We start from the raw sequence: 20,219 nt of genomic DNA on the forward strand, positions 1-20,219 counted from the left end.
AGACCCAACACAGCCATAAATAAATAAATTAATTTAATTAAATAAATATTTAAAAAAGAAATAAAGAAAAGAGATTGTGTTCTTCTGTCAAAACCTTTTTTAAAATCATGATTTTCATTTCAGACATTTTTCAGCCTGTGAGGAAACACAAGTCAAGGTTGCTTTGGACTTGAACACTAATGTAATTGAATGAAAAGTGTCACGAGTATAAAAAATATTCTGTATTTGTTGACATTTCTTTGAGGATTCTTACATAAGGGAAAGGCACCTTTCAATTTCCACTCTGACAACCTCCCAGGCACAGGGGCTGTATTCCTTTGCCTTCAGGTAGACATGGATTCCGTGGAAATACTCCCGGGCAGCCAGTCCCAAATCTCGACAATCTAGATTGTCTTTTTTCAGCTGCTCCAGTCGGTGCAGCCTCAGATGAAGGCTGGAGAGAAGTTTCTCGAGGAGGGTGTTGTTCCAGGCAGCACGGCTGTCCTCCGTGGCGAAGAGGTTGAAGATCTGCTGGAGCATCAGATGGTGGTGACAGGTGCCTTGAGTCATCTGGATTGGGGTGATATTCTCTCTTTTCCAAGGACATTTGAAGTCGGTTCTGTCCTTTAGGCACCAGTGAGAGGGGATCCTTTGCATCTGTTCCAAATGTTGGAAGACGTCCTTGTTTTCCTGGCTATGGCTTCTAGGCAAGTTCCAGCCAAGAGAGCAAGCAGGGATGGAGCAGAGCATCACTCCTGCCACTAGCAAATAGATCTGGGCCATTGAGAATGAGTGATTCACTAGATAGCCGCCAGGGGGCGCGCGGGCACCGCCAAACAATTAGTGGGCAGCTTCCTTCCCTGGAACTGTGGACGCGTCCTTCCCTAGGCGGCCGGTAGAGGGCGCAGGGTTTGTTTGGGAAACGCCGACTACTGAGTTTGCAGTCTGCGGTTGTCTCCTGCGGTTCGAGAGACAGGGCGAAACGTAGTCTCTGAGGCTGCTTTAATAGTCAGCATAGCGCGCGAAACACCTTCGTTTACTCGGTGCCGAGTGTTGAAGAGGAAGCCTTGTCGCGGCCTGGCCAGCGACATTTTTGTCTGGTTGGGAACCGGAACCTTGCGTTTTCGGGGCTTCCCCTGAGTTTTGCGCTTTATTTTCTCACAGAAACTTGAGCGAGGCAATTTTGGGGAAAGAAGCCTTTTTCTGAGCGGTCTGAGGTGGGGAATCAGAGCGATTCCCAGCCTCAGAGAAAGGGGAGCCGAGTTTACAGATTCGGGCTCGTTTCTGGCGCGAGGCAGCGAAGGCTCAGAGAAAAGGGAACGCGGCGGCGGCGGCGATGGGACGACAGGACGATGTTGGGGCCGCCCTGCGGGTGAGTCGGAGCGCGGCCACCACCGGGGCCGAGGACGCGGGAGCTGAGCGCCCCTGTAGATGCTCTGGGACTTCATGGTGTCTTTCAGGGATACAGCGTTAAAGTGAGGGAGAAAGTACTGAATATCTGAAAAGTAGGACTATTAAAACACTCACAGCATTTTATTTGTTATATTTTAAAATTAATTTTATATTTAACTTAATTCATATCATATTTAAATTAAATATTTTAAATGTTTCATATTTTTATAATAAATTTATGTTAAAATATTTTCAATATTAAGCATAGAATATTAAAATATATTTTCATATTAAAATAGAGCATTTTATTAAACTTTATTTAAACTATTGTCTTTATACTAAAGTATTTAATATCATTAATTATTTGTTTATTTTAGGCTGGGTTTATTTATTTTAGGCTGGGTTGATTTGTTTTAGGCTGGGTTCAGTCTTTGTTGCGGTGCGCGGGCTTCTCATTGCGGTGGCTTCTCTTGTTGCGGAGCACGGGCTCTGGGCGCGCAGGCTCAGTATTTGCGGCTCGCGGGCTCCAGAGCACAGGCTCAGTAGCAGCAGCACGTGGACTTAGTTGCTCCAAGGCACGTGGGACCTTCCTAGACCAGGGATCAAACCCGTGTGCCCTGCGTAGGCAGGTGGATTCTTAACCACTGCGCCACCAGGGAAATCCCAAGTGTTTAATGCAGTTTTACTTTTCTACCTTTAATGGAAGCCAACTCATTAATACTTTCAAGATTACTTTTCCACTTGTTTTTAATTGAGGGAATTACCATGTTTGACGATTTCTAATGACCCCGTGGTAGTCTTAACTGATTTTTAACTCATGTTCCTGAAATGTCTTTCCCAGGACCTCACCTTGACTATATGGTTAGAAAGAAGAGTTGGTGTGTACAAGCAACTGAGGACATTTAGCAGGTCAGACTTTTTCATTTTTCTTTAGTAAGAATTTTATACACTAAGTGGAATTTGCCCAAATTTCATTTACATCATGAAGGCTTACTTTGTAAGACTGTCAGGGCCATGCAAATGGAGGTCAACTTCATTTCTTTACTTAAAATTTTTATATTTTGTTCCTCGTGCATATTTTGGTATTAATTTTCATTTTAAAATATTGCATTAAAACATCCTTTATCTTGATGACTTAGATTTGGTGCCTTCTTACCATTCGTGCTTAAGAGAAGTACCAGCTTAACATTGCCCTAATGCTAACCCAGGAAATAGCTTTTGAATTAAGAGTATTGTGCTGTTCCATGGCTGAAAATCTAGGAATGCTTTACTTCTCATCACTCTCTCCCCCATATATATATTTCTAACCCTTTTCCTGGTCTCTACAACATTATTTTAATGTCTTTTTTTTAAGGAAGAAAAAACCCTTTTGACTGCCTTCATCTGATTTTCTCAACTCACACCCCCTTGGCTATGGTAACCAGAAATCTGATCTCTTTTGCTCTGAGGTTATGTGTTTGTTTTGAAAGTATAATTTAATCTGTGTCTTAAAAATTAACACCAGAGGTGGTCTGAAACAAAATAAGGTGAGGAAAAGGACTATTTATCTCATTTATACTAGTCACAAAGCAGCCTTTTTTTTTTTTTTTTTTTTTTTTTTTGTGGGGAGGAGGTCAAAACACTTTCTTAGATGCTGCAAAGAGCTTCAGATACCATAGGAGTTCTCCTTAATGTACCGGGCCCTGCTCTAAGGGTAGAGACTAGGTCTCTACTCCTTCGCAGGCCGACAGGCAATCCCTCTCCTAGAGTTTGCATTTGGGGGCCTCAACATGCAGACCCCTGAGTGTTAAGGAACCTGTAGTCAGAGCTTCTCTTGGCTGGGCTGAGGGTGGACTATACAGGTTACCATTTGTTATATTAATACAAGAGGCTGCTATCATTCACTCTGTTCAAATTCTCAGCCTATACTTTGCAAACTTTATTTTATTTGATCTAGGCAATGTCTTGTGTGACCACAACTAAAGTTGTCTCCATTTTTTAAAAGAGGAAATGAAAATCTGATGTCATTTAAATTCAGGAGCCACAGACCTTTGTCAGAGTGGAGCTTTCTGCTGCTCCCAGGCCCTCCTCTTCATCAGCTCTGAGCACTGGCCCTCAGCTGCACTGAGCACGCGGTGCTGCCTTCATCCTAACCCTGCCTCTGAAGTCTGTCCTCCCTGCTCCCTGGAGGGCAGTCACCATCCCTGCCTTACTTTCCTGGAATCCACATTGCCAAGCGCATTGTCACATATATGTGCAGTCAGAACATTTCTGGTGACAGAATGAAGAGAACTGCATGAATTTACCCTTGCTGTTCATTTTTAGGTCACCATTATCTGTAAACTGTCAGAAAATGTGAGCAATGGTCCTGTAAAGAAATGTGGAAGAATTTAAATCGAATGTATCAGACCCTTTAGAGGAAAATGCAGAGAGGTGAGGCTAGTTGTATCTTGGTGCAATTTAAGAAGTGGCAAAATAAAGTACAGGGTCAAACCTCTAAGTATTCTCATTAGAATTGAAAAAGAGATATATTGAGACTCAGGTTTTTATTTCAACCTTGGGTCTCATTTAGATGAATACATCCTATTGGATTGATACTCTTTCATGTTCCAGGAGTGTGTTTAATTTCCAGTGTAATAAAAGAAGAATTGAAGTTGTGACATTCTATGTTGCCCATAAATGGAAGACAAATTGCAAAAACGTGGAAACAATACTGGGATAAGTAGAGAAATGACAATCCTGGCCTATTTAAGAATCTCATTTGCAGGCAGGTACTCAGAGCAGCTGGATACAGGCTCCCACAGCCAGACACCTGCATCACCAGGCTCAGCGGGGCCTGTCACCCTCCTCACTGATGACACCCAGGATGATGTTCTCCAGCCCTGTCTGCACCCTTAGCTGTGCCCGGCCCCGAACCACGGCCTGCCAAAGCAGGAGACCCTCACAGTCCTGCCCCTGACAGGGAGAATCTTCTTTGTTTTCCTGCCTGAAGGACAAGAAGGTTTTCAGGTTGCATCAGCACCAGCTGGCTGACAGCCAGTTCCAAAACGCTCAGGCCGCCTCATTCTCCATGAGACGATACAGCACTTCTCCTTCGTCTTCAGCACAAACAGCTGAAATTCCTCACTGGGCTTGATCAACAGTGGGAAGATCTGGAGACTCGTTTGGTGCAGGAGATGGGGAGGAAAAGACCCTCCTGGTCAATGAGGACTCCAGCCTGACTTTGAAGAACTCCTTCCAAAGGACCAGGCTCGATCTGAAAAGAAAGTCCATAGCTGTTGTGCCCAGGACAATATGAGAGTGGAAGTTAAGGCGTGAAAATCAGAGTGTGCTTTCCCTGTATGTTCAACCTCAGAGAACCCAGGAGTAGGAAAAGGAGACCTGGACCCAGTCTTCTACAATGGAGTCTTCTCTGCTTAGAGGTGGCCTCAAGCGCGTCAATATTCGCTCAGTTCAATGACTTTTCTTCTGATTCAGTTGTAAATGCATTCAGTCATCTCAGCACATTGTTTTCAATAGTAAGTGGAAACAATACTTTTGAATGGAGAGAAAATTTATTTTTAATGTGTAATAATTAGAAATTATTTCTCTATGATGATTGTTATATTTACCAAATTTATTCTTCATATTATGATATGGTCAGCTTTGTGTCTTATTTTCCTTTGCTTTGGGGGTGCAAAAGGTATATTTTAAGTGTTAGGTTTAACTCCTACTCTTAAAGAAAAGCAGAGTGTCCTTAAACCTTTAATCTGCCTTAAAATCCAAAAGGAACATAAATAGTTTTATTCATTTCACTGGTTCTTAAAGTATTTTGAAGTATCTCTGCTTTCAGGATTTTACTGGTGTTTTTTAATATATTGGTAGATAAAACAAAGATATTACTTTCTTAATGGAGCACTCTGTCAGAGAAGACAGGCCTTAAAGAGTAAAAAATCAGCTTGAAACCCTTTTGAAGCAGATGCACAAGGCATTATGACAGGTTATAGCAGCTGGAGCTATTCTCTTTTACTTGTTCTTTCTCGGAGAAAGCATGTCTAATGGTTGCTGATTCAGTTTCAGCAGTTGCATGATCAATAAACTGTGAAATATATTATAGAATCATGGAATTTAAACTTCAACAAAGAAGTGTAAATATCCCTTGTATTGTTGGCACTGTGGTGGGTGCCAGGTACAATGAAAATAGTAGACACATTGCCTGCTATCACAGAGCTTGCAGTCTGGTGGAGATATGGGTAACTAGGTGTTCAATTAAAGGAATGCTAATGCTGTGACAGGGAAAGTACAGGTTCCTGGGAGTATGTGGGCTTGCATGGATCAGGGAAAGCTTCTGCAAGAGCAGTTGGTAAGCTGGCATCCCAGGGGTCTGCAGGAGTTTGCCGGGTAATTGCATGATGGTCAGTTTTGGCCATGTATGGAGATCATCTAGGGTAGCAGGTAAATATGAGGGTTTGGAGCTAATGACATTTGTTTGGAGATGTGAACCTGGGTAAAGACATGCATATGGAAGTCAACAGTCATAGAGATGACGTTTGGAACTATTTGGGAGGTTGAGACTATATGTGCAGAGAGGATGAAGGGTGGGACTAGCATAGATCTTTGAGGAACACCAATTCCCTAAGGTGAGAGTGTGGAGTCAACAAAGAAAGGAGAGGAGGAGGAGCAGAAAAGCAGACGATGGTGGTGACACAGAGACCAGATGAAGGTCAGACTTTAAAATGGCGGGTGTAATAACAAGTATCTGATGCTTCGGACATGTCAGCCAAGGCTGCTTCACATTGATCTCTAACCTCAGTAAGATGTAGCTTATTGGCAATATCTTATGACCTAGTAAGTATTTTAAGAAATTAATCTCAATTTTCAAAATATTTTTTTCCTCTCATTTGTTTTAAGCAAGGGTCTTAGAAGACCCTTAAGGCTTAATAGACCCTTAAGGCTTAATAGATTAAGCATTTAGCTTTATATATATAATCAGGGTTTTTCATTGGAGAGTTTTATTCACTTCTTCAAAATGTCATTTTATATGGATAAGTTGCATAAAAATTTGTAATCTGTTTGCATCAAAATGCTTTTAATTTCAGCATGATGTAAATTTAAACTTAATATATTACTTTCTACTTAATATTGATAAATATCTCTGTGCCAATGCACTGATTGCATTTTGTTTTGATGCCCACTAGAGACCCATAGGTATTTGTAATCTAGTGTTTGGTACATCTGTGAGAATATTTCATTTGCTAGTAGAATTTAAAAATTTGTGTGTGTGCTTTGCACAATACTTAAAAAGATGATCCTATTTTAATTCACAGAGGTAGAATTTTTGTATAACAAAATGATGAGCTCAGTAAGGCACAAATATGGCATTATATCAATATCTTTTGGGGACTTCCCTGGCGGTCCAGTGGTTAAGACTTCGCCTTCCAATGCAGGGGGTGTGGGTTCGATCCCTCGTTGGGGAGCTAAGATCCCACATGCCTCAGGGCCAAAAAACCAAAACATAAAAAAAACAGAAGCAATATTGTAACAAATTCAACAAAGACTTTAAAAATGGTCCACATCAAAAAAAATATCTTAAAAAAATATGTATCTTTTGAGTGGGCATGAAATAATGGCTTTCACTCCTTTGTGCATACCTGTCACAATAACAACTATCATTGCTATGTTTAATATGTCCCTGGTGCTTTAAATAATCTGCTCACTTAAGATAACTTTATGACTTATTATATTCTCATTATATAGAGCACATAACATGCGATGGTATGTTGAATGGAATATAGTAGTCTCATTATCCCTATTGTAAAGCTGAGAAAACTGTACTATAGGAAAAAGAAAACAATTGCCCTAAATCATGCATGAAGTTGAAGGAAGACTAAGGAGATGCCGAGCTAACAAATTTACTGGTCACCTGAGAAGACAAGAGTAACCCACAAGAGAAGATGCAGCAAGACTGTCATTTTCAAACCGTTTTACTGGCATAAGTATGTTCAGCTTATTACATTTATCCCTTTTATTAACAACTCTGAGGACCAATGATGTCCCTAACAGTGTGCAGGATACTGGGTGGGAATAAGAAGTGTAGCTGGTGAGTGAGCTGAGTACGGTACCTGATGCAGATGGAGATCCCTTTCCTAAGCCTGGTAAGACTATGCTGTTCCACTCCCAGGTTTGCTAAGACCCTATACTGCTCTGCCTCCCCTTCGGCCTCCTCTTGTCCCTGCTTGCTCAACCACAAACATGGCCAGGAATTGTGCATCCCTGCTACTCCAGAGCCTGTCCCATGAGAAAGGAAAGGCAAAAAGTCCTCAGTTGTACACTTTTTCATTAAGGCTAAATTGAGAACTGGGGAGCTGAGCTGCTTTGCCCAGCTTTCATCAGGATGCAAGACGGCCTTGGAGTTAGATGAAAGTTATTCTCCATCAAAATATTTGGGGTCCTCTGGTTTGTTCCATTTCTTTCTGAACTTGAGACCTCAGGAATGCCAAATTCCAGTGCTGTTTTGGGGAGTATGTGAAGTTTCTTGTCTCTGTTCCTAGAGGCTGATTGGGACATTTGGGAATCTATGTGCCTGTGTAACCCCAAACATTCCAACCCACGGCTGTTTACAGATCAGCATCATGATGGAGAAGGGGAAGGACTGGGAAGTCCAGTTCCTGAGACTCGTTCTTTAATGGATTTTCTCAATTTGTAAAGCCCCTCAGTATTTGTCAAGTTCCTATGCTTTTGTATTTGCTTTGTGAAGGGCTGTATTCATCCTGACACAAATGAAGGCGGCTGAGATGGTAGAGGGTGTGCAAGGCCACTGTCAGACTCCCTCCCTAACCTTCCTTTGCCTCAAACACTCAAAGTCAGCTCTCAATCAGAATTGGAGAACCTCTTCTTTTCTCTCAACCCAGTTCCCAGACTACTGCATGTGGGCTCTTCGTTGCGGCATGCAGGATCTAGTTCCCTGACCAGGGATGGAAGCCGGGCCCCCTGTATTGGGAGAGCAGAGTCTTAGCCACTGGACCACCAGGGAAGTCCCTGTATTAACTGATGATTGTTTTTAGGTTACTTTCCTCTAAAAAAAAAAAAATCAAAGTTACCCGAAGCAGAATTGGATTAGTTATATTCACCTCTAGGTCCTGAGGGCAACACACGACCTGGCTAGAGGAAGTCTATTTTTATTTCTAACGTGAAAATCATAATGATGGGTCAAGGAATTGTAACATACATTCTTTAATCAGGTTGCACGTTCAGTCTTGGTGTTTCTTTTTTAAAGAAAAAAAGCAAAACAGGAAGTTTTCTATAGTAAGAATTTAATGAATGAAGAAAAATGATAAACTGACTAAATACAAAGTATGTATTTTTTCTCTTAACCACAATGTATACACGCACATAATATTATATGAACAAAAATAATTTAAATCTTTATAAATAGTGAAATAAGTATTAAACTTGATAAATAAATATTTAAGTAGATAAATAAATAGATAGATCAGCATGGGCATCTGTGATGGACTAGTGCCTGTAGAGTAGAACATCATGTTGCTTAATATTCCTGAAAACACTTGACAAATTAATTCAATTCAGGGCGTGATGAGAGCAGAAATGAGAGTCTTTGACATGGCAGCACAGGTGTAAGTGCGGTCTTGTTAGGCAGTGAGAATCATTTCCGTGTTGAAGCAGGTGTGTGTCATTCCTTCCTCCTGAGTCTTTCTTGCAAGTTTGTTGATGAAGAGAAGGATCTCATGACTTCTGCTCTGACAATCTCCCAGGCACAAGGGCTGTATTTCTTCTCTTGCAGATAGGCAGTGATTCTGTGGAAGTATTTCCTCACAGCCAGGATGGAGTCCTCCTTCAGCAGGGGAGTCCCTTCCAGCCCCGCCTCCTGCATCAGACAGGCTTGCAGGTCAGTGAGCTGCTGATAAAGTGCAGTGCAGAACTTGTCCAGGAGGGTCTCATCCCAAGCGGCAGCCGAGCCCTCCGTGCTGAAGAGCCGGAAGGTCTGCTGGATCGTCTCATGGACGACAGCGATGGCTTGAGCCTTCTGGAACTGGTTGCCTCCAAACGCCTCCTGGCGGAATCCAAAGTCATTTCTGTCCTTCAGGCAGGAGAAGGGGGAGATTCTCCTCATTTGTTGTAGGAGCATCAGGGCCCTCGTGTTAGCCAGGCTGTGGGTCTGAGGCAGGTCGCAGCCCAGAGAGCAGCTGGAGTTGCAGCTGAGCAGCACCAGGGCCAGGAGGAAGGACAAGGTTGGGGCCATCGGGGACCTTGTAGATGCTGCTGGCCTGGCTGAGATGGGAACTCTGTGAACCCTGCTCTCTAGGTTCTCTGAAGACCTTCCTTCAGGCCTGGGTCTTAAATGGGAATGAATTTGTTTCCATTTTCTGAATGTTCCCTCTTACTTTCTACTTCTGTTTTTGCTTTTCAATTTGCACTCTCCAGATAGGTTAGGGCAGCGTTTCTCAACCACTGTTTTTCATCCTTGCCTCCCCTTCTCCTGCCCACAGAGCCTTTTTAGATATTATTTTTCCATATGGCCCCCCTATGAAATTTTGATACACAGATATACTGTGTCCATCGATATGTACTCCATGCATATCTTTACTTTATAAATAGAAAAAGAAAGTGAAATTTTATTCTTTTTATTCAATGCAGGGGTGAGTATGACAAAAAAAATTTAGGCTAAAGATTAACTGTAAAAGCTACTGCAATTAATTTAACATTTTGGTTAATTGTGCAGAATGACTTTTAATGTAATACATTTACTTAATAAATAGGAATGTATCAAATTACATATTCAATAAAAATTTATACAAATACTTCATAAGAATACCAATGTATAGATATATTTAAAAATCTATCAAAACTGCTAAAACCATTGAAAATTTAAATGATTTTCTTAACATTTATTTTTAGGTAATTATTACTTTTGATTCATATCATAAAATGATTTCTAACTTCACTAGCTGCTAGATATTCATCTAGATATTGTCAACAACTTTTTCTATTTAGGGCTAGACATAATTATTGATCTCCTAGGTAACTTTTTTAGCATTAAATAATAAAATACAACCTATTTGTGCTTAATTCCCGATGCCCACCTCACACTGAGGCTCAAACATGAGCAAAATCCACAAGACAGACAAGGACAGCTCGTAAGTAAGCAAAGGCCACCTCTCACATTATGACTTTGAGTTCAAGCATATGATGGAGAGAAAGTCCTCTAATGAAACATCAAGCCACCATAGCTTGTAGCACTGATCCTGCATATTGTGTATCTTCCATGTACTCAATGTCAATGCCTCTCATCTCATACACAAGAAAACCCAAAGAGAACAATGAATACAAAGGAATGAGATTTTGCTGGATAGAGTTGAGCTTTGGAGTGCCACCCACCATTGTAGTAGCTGAGATTTGTTCGCACCCCTAAGAACTAATGTTTGCACCCATGGGAGCAATCTGCTCCCCAATGCGAATGCATGATCTAGGAATCATCATCAATTTGAATCTTTCTCTGTATTTTTGCACTGAATTTCAGATTCCCCAAAGGACTGTCCAAGGTTCCAATCCAAGCCTATTCTTTTCAAACAAAAGAAACCATCTTTGTAATTAATTGAGAACTGGATAAATATTGATTGGTATCATGGTAAGAATTAACTTTCAACTCTGATCATGAATTCTTTTATTTTGCAGTGGATGTTCTGTGGCCTCAGCCCTCTTCAATTCCGATCTTTCAATAAATAATAGGTATGTGACCATCTTTGGCAAATCAGCTCTGTAGCAACTGGGCTCTGTCGTATTCTCTGTGGTATCCTCGGCACCAGGCCCAGTGTAATCATGCCACAAGTCATTTTAACCAAAGCAGTTTCTCAGATGTTTTCCTTCTAATGGAAGGCAGTTACGAATGACCAAGCTATTTTCATTTATCACGGTCATATTGGCCATGATTATAATAGACAGTGGATAGTAGTTCCACTCTATTCCTACTGGTATCAGTCATGCCTACTGAGTTTGTTGCTAAAACCACTAGGATTCTCTTCCCTTTAAGGTGCATATGGCCCTGGGGATTCAAGTTGTAAGAGCAGCACAATTTTCAGCCTTTGCCCGGCACTCTATTAAACTCAGGAGGATGGCCTCGTCGCTAATTTGTCCTCTACTAGGTCCTGACAGAATATAACCAGCTTGGTGTCACATACAGAGCCACGTATCTGAAGTCAGACTCTCCCTGATTCACACAGGTCACAGCAACCAGACAATTAACCACGTTACTCTTCGGTGGATCTTTACAGATGTGGCAATGACTACCTATATACTGAGATTCTTTGGAGACTCCTCACAAAGACTGATGAACGATCATTTTCATCCTGTGTCTTCATTCCCTTCCAAGGGACGATGGGGTCCATTTCAGTTTGATTTCCAAATTTTGACACATAATAATTAAAGCATTACTGCAGGTTGAAAATCAAGAGTTTGGATTCTGAGTCCTCGGTCTGTTCTTTTGGCCTGATAAATTGCTCATTCTTCTTTATTTACATGAATATATTGTCTCTTCTGGATGCCAAGACATGTAGCCTTCAATGCCCTTTCTGGTCTGAATGTTTCCGTCCCCACAAAATTCGTATTTGGAAGTCCTAACCGCCAAAGTGATGGTATCAGGTGGCGGGCCCTTTAGGACTTGATTAGGGTGTGAAGATGGAGGCCTCACGAATGGAGTTAGTGCCCTTATCAAAGAGGTCAGAGATAAATGCCTCCCTCTCCTGCTGTATGATGATACAAGGAGAACTCTGCAGTGTGAGACGTGAAGCAGGCTCTCACCAGAACTGGACCACGCTGACAGCCAGATCTTGGATTTCCAGACTCTGGAGCTGTGAGCAATACATTTCTGCTCTTTACAAACTACCCAGTCTATGCTCTTTTGTTGAAGAAGCCCAAATAGTAAGACATGACCTGACTTACTGTGTCCTCAGAATACCTCCCAGGAGTCTGTAAAATACCTAAAGCGAGAGACACCGTCTTACCCAACCCCGTTTCCTAGACAGCTAGTCCAGTCCCTATCATTTCCAGAGCTCAATCCATACTCATGAAGGGACCAGTGATGATAGTAATAGGAGAAGGAACAATACCAACATATATTAGATAGATATGATATGAGAGGACGATAATCTACAGAGACTTTGTAAATTCTTCATGGTTCTACAAGGGAAGTGATAATGGAATATTGTGTGAGATATTTTTTTAAAGATCATGTGCAGGAATATTTTCTTCTTCAAGTTTGCATTTTCAGTACTTAGAAGAGCAGGATGAGAATCACGGGCCTGGACGCAAATGGGAGAGTTGCTCTCCACTTTTTCTTCAGTCATCCTCAAGTACTTGCAAGGAACTGCCTGATCATACTTTTCTCGTCTCCCTCAGGCACTAAGGAAACAACTTGTGTCTACATTTGTGGATATTTTCCTCGTAGGCTATGCCTTTGGGCATCAACTTGAATGCTTCTTTCAAACAGTCTATGATACTGTGAACTCTGAGTGACATCCGTGTCATCTTCCCCAAGCTGAACTTGTGGAATAAGAATTTGGCTCTGATTGTGGGTGTGTTGTGTTTTAGTTTTCTTTATTTCAGCAAATGAACAATAAAAATACATGAAATCATAATACCACTGAGTCTGAGGATAAACTTCCAAACTTGACTGTTTTCTTTCTTTTAAGGCAGAACTAGACGATGAGAGATTTTTAAACTTTTTATTTCAGACTGGAGTATATCTGATTAACAATGCTGTGCTAGCCTCAGGTGTACAGCAAAGTGATTCAGCCACACGCATACATGCAGCCATTCTTTCTCAAACTCCCCTCCCATCTAGGTTGCCACATAATACTGAGCAGAGTTCCCTGTGCTACACAGTAGGTCCCTGTTGGCCATCCATCCCAAATATAGCAGTGTGTTTATGTCAATCCCAAACTCCCCAACTATCCCTCCCACACACCCTTCTCCCCGGTAACCATAAGTTTGTTCTGTTAGTCTGTGAGTCCGTTTGTGTTTTGTAAATAAGTTCATTTGTATCATTTTTTTTAGATTCCACATATAAACGATATTTCTCTTTCTCTGTGGGTCAGATTGTTTTTTAACGAAGTGTGTGCAAGCAAGAACATTAGTTGTTCCTCTCCACCCACACCCAGAACTTCATTAGGACAAATAGTGTAAAGCTATTAGTACTTTACAGGTGGTCTTATGCACTGAACTTGTCTCCTCGTCCATTAATCATCCAATAATTTCCCAACGTCTTTGCAGTGTGATTTCCACAAGGATAAATCCAGGCCATGTAATGTGAGCAGAAGTGCTCTTGCGCTGTATAGTCCTGGCCCTTGAAAACCTCCCATGTGATGCACCAGACATTTTTTCCTTTACCACTGAGTGGAATAGACTCAAGTACTGCAGAAAAATTTGGAGTCACCTGTTGATGATGGAAAAATCCACAAAACAGGGGGTACCCATGTCCCCGAATCACTCTTTGGAGAGCAACTTAGAACATCCATCTGATCAGGAATGCCTGCCTTGTGTTCTTATACCAGGGAAAGATAAGACTCTATTATGATCAAATTCCTGACAGCATTCTGTTTATCTGTTACAGCAGTCAGCCTTAAGTTACCTGACAAATATCTCTTAACACCACACTATCCAAAAATCCTTTCTATACTTCATATGTTGAAAATAGCAAATACCCCTCCCAAAACTTAAAGTGATCTTTTAAATTACGTTATAAAATTATTCATACAAGAAAAGAGATTGGGGCTTCCCTGGTGGCGCAGTGGTTTAGAATCTGCCTGCTAATGCAGGGGACAGGGTGTTCGAGCCCTGGTCTGGAAAGATCCCACATGCCGCGGAGAAACTAGGCCCGTGAGCCACAATTGCTGAGCCTGCACGTCTGGAGCCTGTGCTCCGCAGCGGGAGAGGCCGCGATAATGAGAGGCCCCCTCACCTCGATGAAGAGTGGCCCCCACTTGCCGCAACTAGAGAGAAAGCCCTCGCACAGAAACGAAGACCCAACACAGCCATAAATAAATAAATTAATTTAATTAAATAAATATTTAAAAAAGAAAAAAAGAAAGGAGATTGTGTTCTTCTGTCAAAAACTTTTTTAAAATCATGATTTTCATTTCAGACATTTTTCAGCCTGTGAGGAAACACAAGTCGAGGTTGCTTTGGACTTGAACACTAATGTAATTGAATGAAAAGTGTCACGAGTATAAAAAATATTCGGTATTTGTTGACATTTCTTTGAGGATTCTTACATAAGGGAAAGGCACCTTTCAATTTCCACTCTGACAACCTCCCAGGCACAGGGGCTGTATTCCTTTGCCTTCAGGTAGACATGGATTCCGTGGAAATACTCCCGGGCAGCCAGTCCCAAATCTCGACAATCTAGATTGTCTTTTTTCAGCTGCTCCAGTCGGTGCAGCCTCAGATGAAGGCTGGAGAGAAGTTTCTCGAGGAGGGTGTTGTTCCAGGCAGCACGGCTGTCCTCCGTGGCGAAGAGGTTGAAGATCTGCTGGAGCATCAGATGGTGGTGACAGGTGCCTTGAGTCATCTGGATTGGGGTGATATTCTCTCTTTTCCAAGGACATTTGAAGTCGGTTCTGTCCTTTAGGCACCACTGAGAGGGGATCCTTTGCATCTGTCCCAAATGTTGGAAGACTTCCTTGTTTTCCTGGCTATGGCTTCTAGGCAAGTTCCAGCCAAGAGAGCAAGCAGGGATGGAGCAGAGCATCACTCCTGCCACTAGCAAATAGATCTGGGCCATTGAGAATGAGTGATTCACTAGATGGCCGCCAGGGGGCGCGCGGGCACCGCCAAACAATTAGTGGGCAGCTTCCTTCCCTGGAACTGTGGACGCGTCCTTCCCTAGGCGGCCGGTGGAGGGCGCAGGGTTTGTTTGGGAAACGCCGACTACTGAGTTTGCAGTCTGCGGCTGTCTTCTGCGGTTCGAGAGACAGGGCGAAACGTAGTCTCTGAGGCTGCTTTAATAGTCAGCATAGCGCGCGAAACACCTTCGTTTACTCGGTGCCGAGTGTTGAAGAGGAAGCCTTGTCGCGGCCTGGCCAGCGACATTTTTGTCTGGTTGGGAACCGGAACCTTGCGTTTTCGGGGCTTCCCCTGAGTTTTGCGCTTTATTTTCTCACAGAAACTTGAGCGAGGCAATTTTGGGGAAAGAAGCCTTTTTCTGAGCGGTCTGAGGTGGGGAATCAGAGCGATTCCCAGCCTCAGAGAAAGGGGAGCCGAGTTTACAGATTCGGGCTCGTTTCTGGCGCGAGGCAGCGAAGGCTCAGAGAAAAGGGAACGCGGCGGCGGCGGCGATGGGACGACAGGACGATGTTGGGGCCGCCCTGCGGGTGAGTCGGAGCGCGGCCACCACCGGGGCCGAGGACGCGGGAGCTGAGCGCCCCTGTAGATGCTCTGGGACTTCATGGTGTCTTTCAGGGATACAGCGTTAAAGTGAGGGAGAAAGTACTGAATATCTGAAAAGTAGGAATATTAAAACACTCACAGCATTTTATTTGTTGTATTTTAAAGTTAATTTTATATTTAACTTAATTCATATCATATTTAAATTAAATATTTTAAATGTTTCATATTTTTATAATAAATTTATGTTAAAATATTTTCAATATTAAGCATAGAATATTAAAATATATTTTCATATTAAAATAGAGCATTTTATTAAACTTTATTTAAACTATTGTCTTTATACTAAAGTATTTAATATAATTAATTATTTGTTTATTTTAGGCTGGGTTTATTTATTTTAGGCTGGGTTGATTTGTTTTAGGCTGGGTTCAGTCTTTGTTGCGGTGCGCGGGCTTCTCATTGCGGTGGCTTCTCTTGTTGCGGAGCACGGGCTCTGGGCGCGCAGGCTCAGTATTTGCGGCTCGCGGGCTCCAGAGCACAGGCTCAGTAGCAGCAGCACGTGGACTTAGTTGCTCCAAGGCACGTGGGACCTTCCTAGACCAGGGATCAAACCCGTGTGCCCTGCGTAGGCAGGTGGATTCTTAACCACTGCGCCACCAGGGAAATCCCAAGTGTTTAATGCAGTTTTACTTTTCTACCTTTAATGGAAGCCAACTCATTAATACTTTCAAGATTACTTTTCCACTTGTTTTTAATTGAGGGAATTACCATGTTTGACGATTTCTAATGACCCCGTGATAGTCTTAACTGATTTTTAACTCATGTTCCTGAAATGTCTTTCCCAGGACCTCACCTTGACTATATGGTTAGAAAGAAGGGTTGGTGTGTACAAGCAACTGAGGACATTTAGCAGGTCAGACTTTTTCATTTTTCTTTAGTAAGAATTTTATACACTAAGTGGAATTTGCCCAAATTTCATTTACATCATGAAGGCTTACTTTGTAAGACTGTCAGGGCCATGCAAATGGAGGTCAACTTCATTTCTTTACTTAAAATTTTTATATTTTGTTCCTCGTGCATATTTTGGTATTAATTTTCATTTTAAAATATTGCATTAAAACATCCTTTATCTTGATGACTTAGATTTGGTGCCTTCTTACCATTCGTGCTTAAGAGAAGTACCAGCTTAACATTGCCCTAATGCTAACCCAGGAAATAGCTTTTGAATTAAGAGTATTGTGCTGTTCCATGGCTGAAAATCTAGGAATGCTTTACTTCTCATCACTCTCTCCCCCATATATATATTTCTAACCCTTTTCCTGGTCTCTACAACATTATTTTAATGTCTTTTTTTTAAGGAAGAAAAAACCCTTTTGACTGCCTTCATCTGATTTTCTCAACCCACACCCCCTTGGCTATGGTAACCAGAAATCTGATCTCTTTTGCTCTGAGGTTATGTGTTTGTTTTGAAAGTATAATTTAATCTGTGTCTTAAAAATTAACACCAGAGGTGGTCTGAAACAAAATAAGGTGAGGAAAAGGACTATTTATCTCATTTATACTAGTCACAAAGCAGCCTTTTTTTTTTTTTTGTGGGGAGGAGGTCAAAACACTTTCTTAGATGCTGCAAAGAGCTTCAGATACCATAGGAGTTCTCCTTAATGTACCGGGCCCTGCTCTAAGGGTAGAGACTAGGTCTCTACTCCTTCGCAGGCCGACAGGCAATCCCTCTCCTAGAGTTTGCATTTGGGGGCCTCAACATGCAGACCCCTGAGTGTTAAGGAACCTGTAGTCAGAGCTTCTCTTGGCTGGGCTGAGGGTGGACTATACAGGTTACCATTTGTTATATTAATACAAAAGGCTGCTATCATTCACTCTGTTCAAATTCTCAGCCTATACTTTGCAAACTTTATTTTATTTGATCTAGGCAATGTCTTGTGTGACCACAACTAAAGTTGTCTCCATTTTTTAAAAGAGGAAATGAAAATCTGATGTCATTTAAATTCAGGAGCCCCAGATTTTGGTCAGAGTGGAGCTTTCTGCTACTCCCAGTCTCTCCTCTTCATCAGCTCTGAGCACTGGCCCTCAGCTGCACTGAGCACGCGGTGCTGCCTTCATCCTAATCCTGCCTCTGAAGTCTGTCCTCCCTGCTCCCTGGAGGGCAGTCACCATCCCTGCCTTACTTTCCTGGAATCCACATTGCCAAGCGCATTGTCACATATATGTGCAGTCAGAACATTTCTGGTGACAGAATGAAGAGAACTGCATGAATTCACCCTTGCTGTTCATTTTTAGGTCACCATTATCTGTAAACTGTCAGAAAATGTGAGCTATGGTCCTGTAAAGAAATGTAGAAGAATTTAAATCTAATGTATCAGTCCCTTTAGAGGAAAATGCAGCGAGGTGAGGCTAGTTGTATTTTGGTGCAATTTAAGAAGTGGCAAAATAGAGTACAGGGTCAAACCTCTAAGTATTCTTATCAGAATTGAAAAAGAGATATATTGAGACTCAGGTTTTTATTTCAACCTTGGGTCTCATTTAGATGAATACATCCTATTGGATTGACACTCTTTCATGTTCCAGGAGTGTGTTTAATTTCCAGTGCAATAAAAGAAGAATTGAAGTTGTGACATTCTATGTTGCTCATAAATGGAAGACAAATTGCAAAAACATGGGAACAACACTGGGATAAGTAGAGAAATGACAATCCTGGCCTATTTAAGAGTCTCATTTGCAGGCAGGTACTCAGAGCAGCTGGATACAGGCTCCCACAGCCAGACACCTGCATCACCAGGCTCAGCGGGGCCTGCCACCCTCCTCACTGATGACACCCAGGATGATGTTCTCCAGCCCTGTCTGTACCCTTAGCTGTGCCCGGCCCCGAACCACGGCCTGCCAAAGCAGGAGACCCTCACAGTCCTGCCCCTAACAGGGAGAATCTTCTTTGTTTTCCTGCCTGAAGGACAAGAAGGTTTTCAGGTTGCATCAGCACCAGCTGGCTGACAGCCAGTTCCAAAACGCTCAGGCCGCCTCATTCTCCATGAGACGATACAGCACTTCTCCTTCGTCTTCAGCACAAACAGCTGAAGTTCCTCACTGGGCTTGATCAACAGTGGGAAGATCGGGAGACTCGTTTGGTGCAGGAGATGGGGAGGAAAAGACCGTCCTGGTCAATGAGGACTCCAGCCTGACTTTGAAGAACTCCTTCCAAAGGACCAGGCTCGATCTGAAAAGAGAGTCCATAGCTGTTGTGCCCAGGACAATATGAGAGTGGAAGTTAAGGCGTGAAAATCAGAGTGTGCTTTCCCTGTATGTTCAACCTCAGAGAACCCAGGAGTAGGAAAAGGAGACCTGGACCCAGTCTTCTACAATGGAGTCTTCTCTGCTTAGAGGTGGCCTCAAGCGCGTCAATATTCGCTCAGTTCAATGACTTTTCTTCTGATTCAGTTGTAAATGCATTCAGTCATCTCAGCACATTGTTTTCAATAGTAAGTGGAAACAATACTTTTGAATGGAGAGAAAATTTATTTTTAATGCGTAATAATTAGAAATTATTTCTCTATGATGATTGTTATATTTACCAAATTTATTCTTCATATTATGATATGGTCAGCTTTGTGTCTTATTTTCCTTTGCTTTGGGGGTGCAAAAGGTATATTTTAAGTGTTAGGTTTAACTCCTACTCTTAAAGAAAAGCAGAGTGTCCTTAAACCTTTAATCTGCCTTAAAATCCAAAAGGAACATAAATAGTTTTATTCATTTCACTGGTTCTTAAAGTATTTTGAAGTATCTCTGCTTTCAGGATTTTACTGGTGTTTTTTAATATATTGGTAGATAAAACAAAGATATTACTTTCTTAATGGAGCACTCTGTCAGAGAAGACAGGCCTTAAAGAGTAAAAAATCAGCTTGAAACCCTTTTGAAGCAGATGCACAAGGCATTATGACAGGTTATAGCAGCTGGAGCTATTCTCTTTTACTTGTTCTTTCTCGGAGAAAGCATGTCTAATGGTTGCTGATTCAGTTTCAGCAGTTGCATGATCAATAAACTGTGAAATATATTATAGAATCATGGAATTTAAACTTCAACAAAGAAGTGTAAATATCCCTTGTATTGTTGGCACTGTGGTGGGTGCCAGGTACAATGAAAATAGTAGACACATTGCCTGCTATCACAGAGCTTGCAGTCTGGTGGAGATATGGGTAACTAGGTGTTCAATTAAAGGAATGCTAATGCTGTGACAGGGAAAGTACAGGCTCCTGGGAGTATGTGGGCTTGCATGGATCAGGGAAAGCTTCTGCAAGAGCAGTTGGTAAGCTGGCATCCCAGGGGTCTGCAGGAGTTTGCCGGGTAATTGCATGATGGTCAGTTTTGGCCATGTATGGAGATCATCTAGGGTAGCAGGTAAATATGAGGGTTTGGAGCTAATGACATTTGTTTGGAGATGTGAACCTGGGTAAAGACATGCATATGGAAGTCAACAGTCATAG

At 42.0% G+C, this 20,219-nt stretch overlaps 3 pseudogenes across 3 annotated transcripts; all 3 read right to left on the reverse strand.

The window, feature by feature from the left end:
- Window positions 1–237: 237 nt before the first annotated feature.
- Window positions 238–1,779, reverse strand: LOC309664760 (interferon alpha-17 pseudogene; annotated as a pseudogene). The gene has a single exon. The product of its transcript is annotated as an interferon alpha-17 pseudogene (transcript).
- A 5,968-nt stretch (window positions 1,780–7,747) lies between these two features.
- LOC309664755 (interferon alpha-1 pseudogene) lies at window positions 7,748–11,012 on the reverse strand (annotated as a pseudogene). The gene has a single exon. The product of its transcript is annotated as an interferon alpha-1 pseudogene (transcript).
- Window positions 11,013–14,609: 3,597 nt separating this feature from the next.
- LOC309664759 (interferon alpha-17 pseudogene) lies at window positions 14,610–16,141 on the reverse strand (annotated as a pseudogene). The gene has a single exon. The product of its transcript is annotated as an interferon alpha-17 pseudogene (transcript).
- Window positions 16,142–20,219: the final 4,078 nt, after the last annotated feature.

This window comes from Balaenoptera physalus, assembly GCF_965194825.1.
Source record: "Balaenoptera physalus genome assembly, chromosome: 7".
NCBI classification, from domain to species: Eukaryota; Metazoa; Chordata; class Mammalia; order Artiodactyla; family Balaenopteridae; genus Balaenoptera; species Balaenoptera physalus.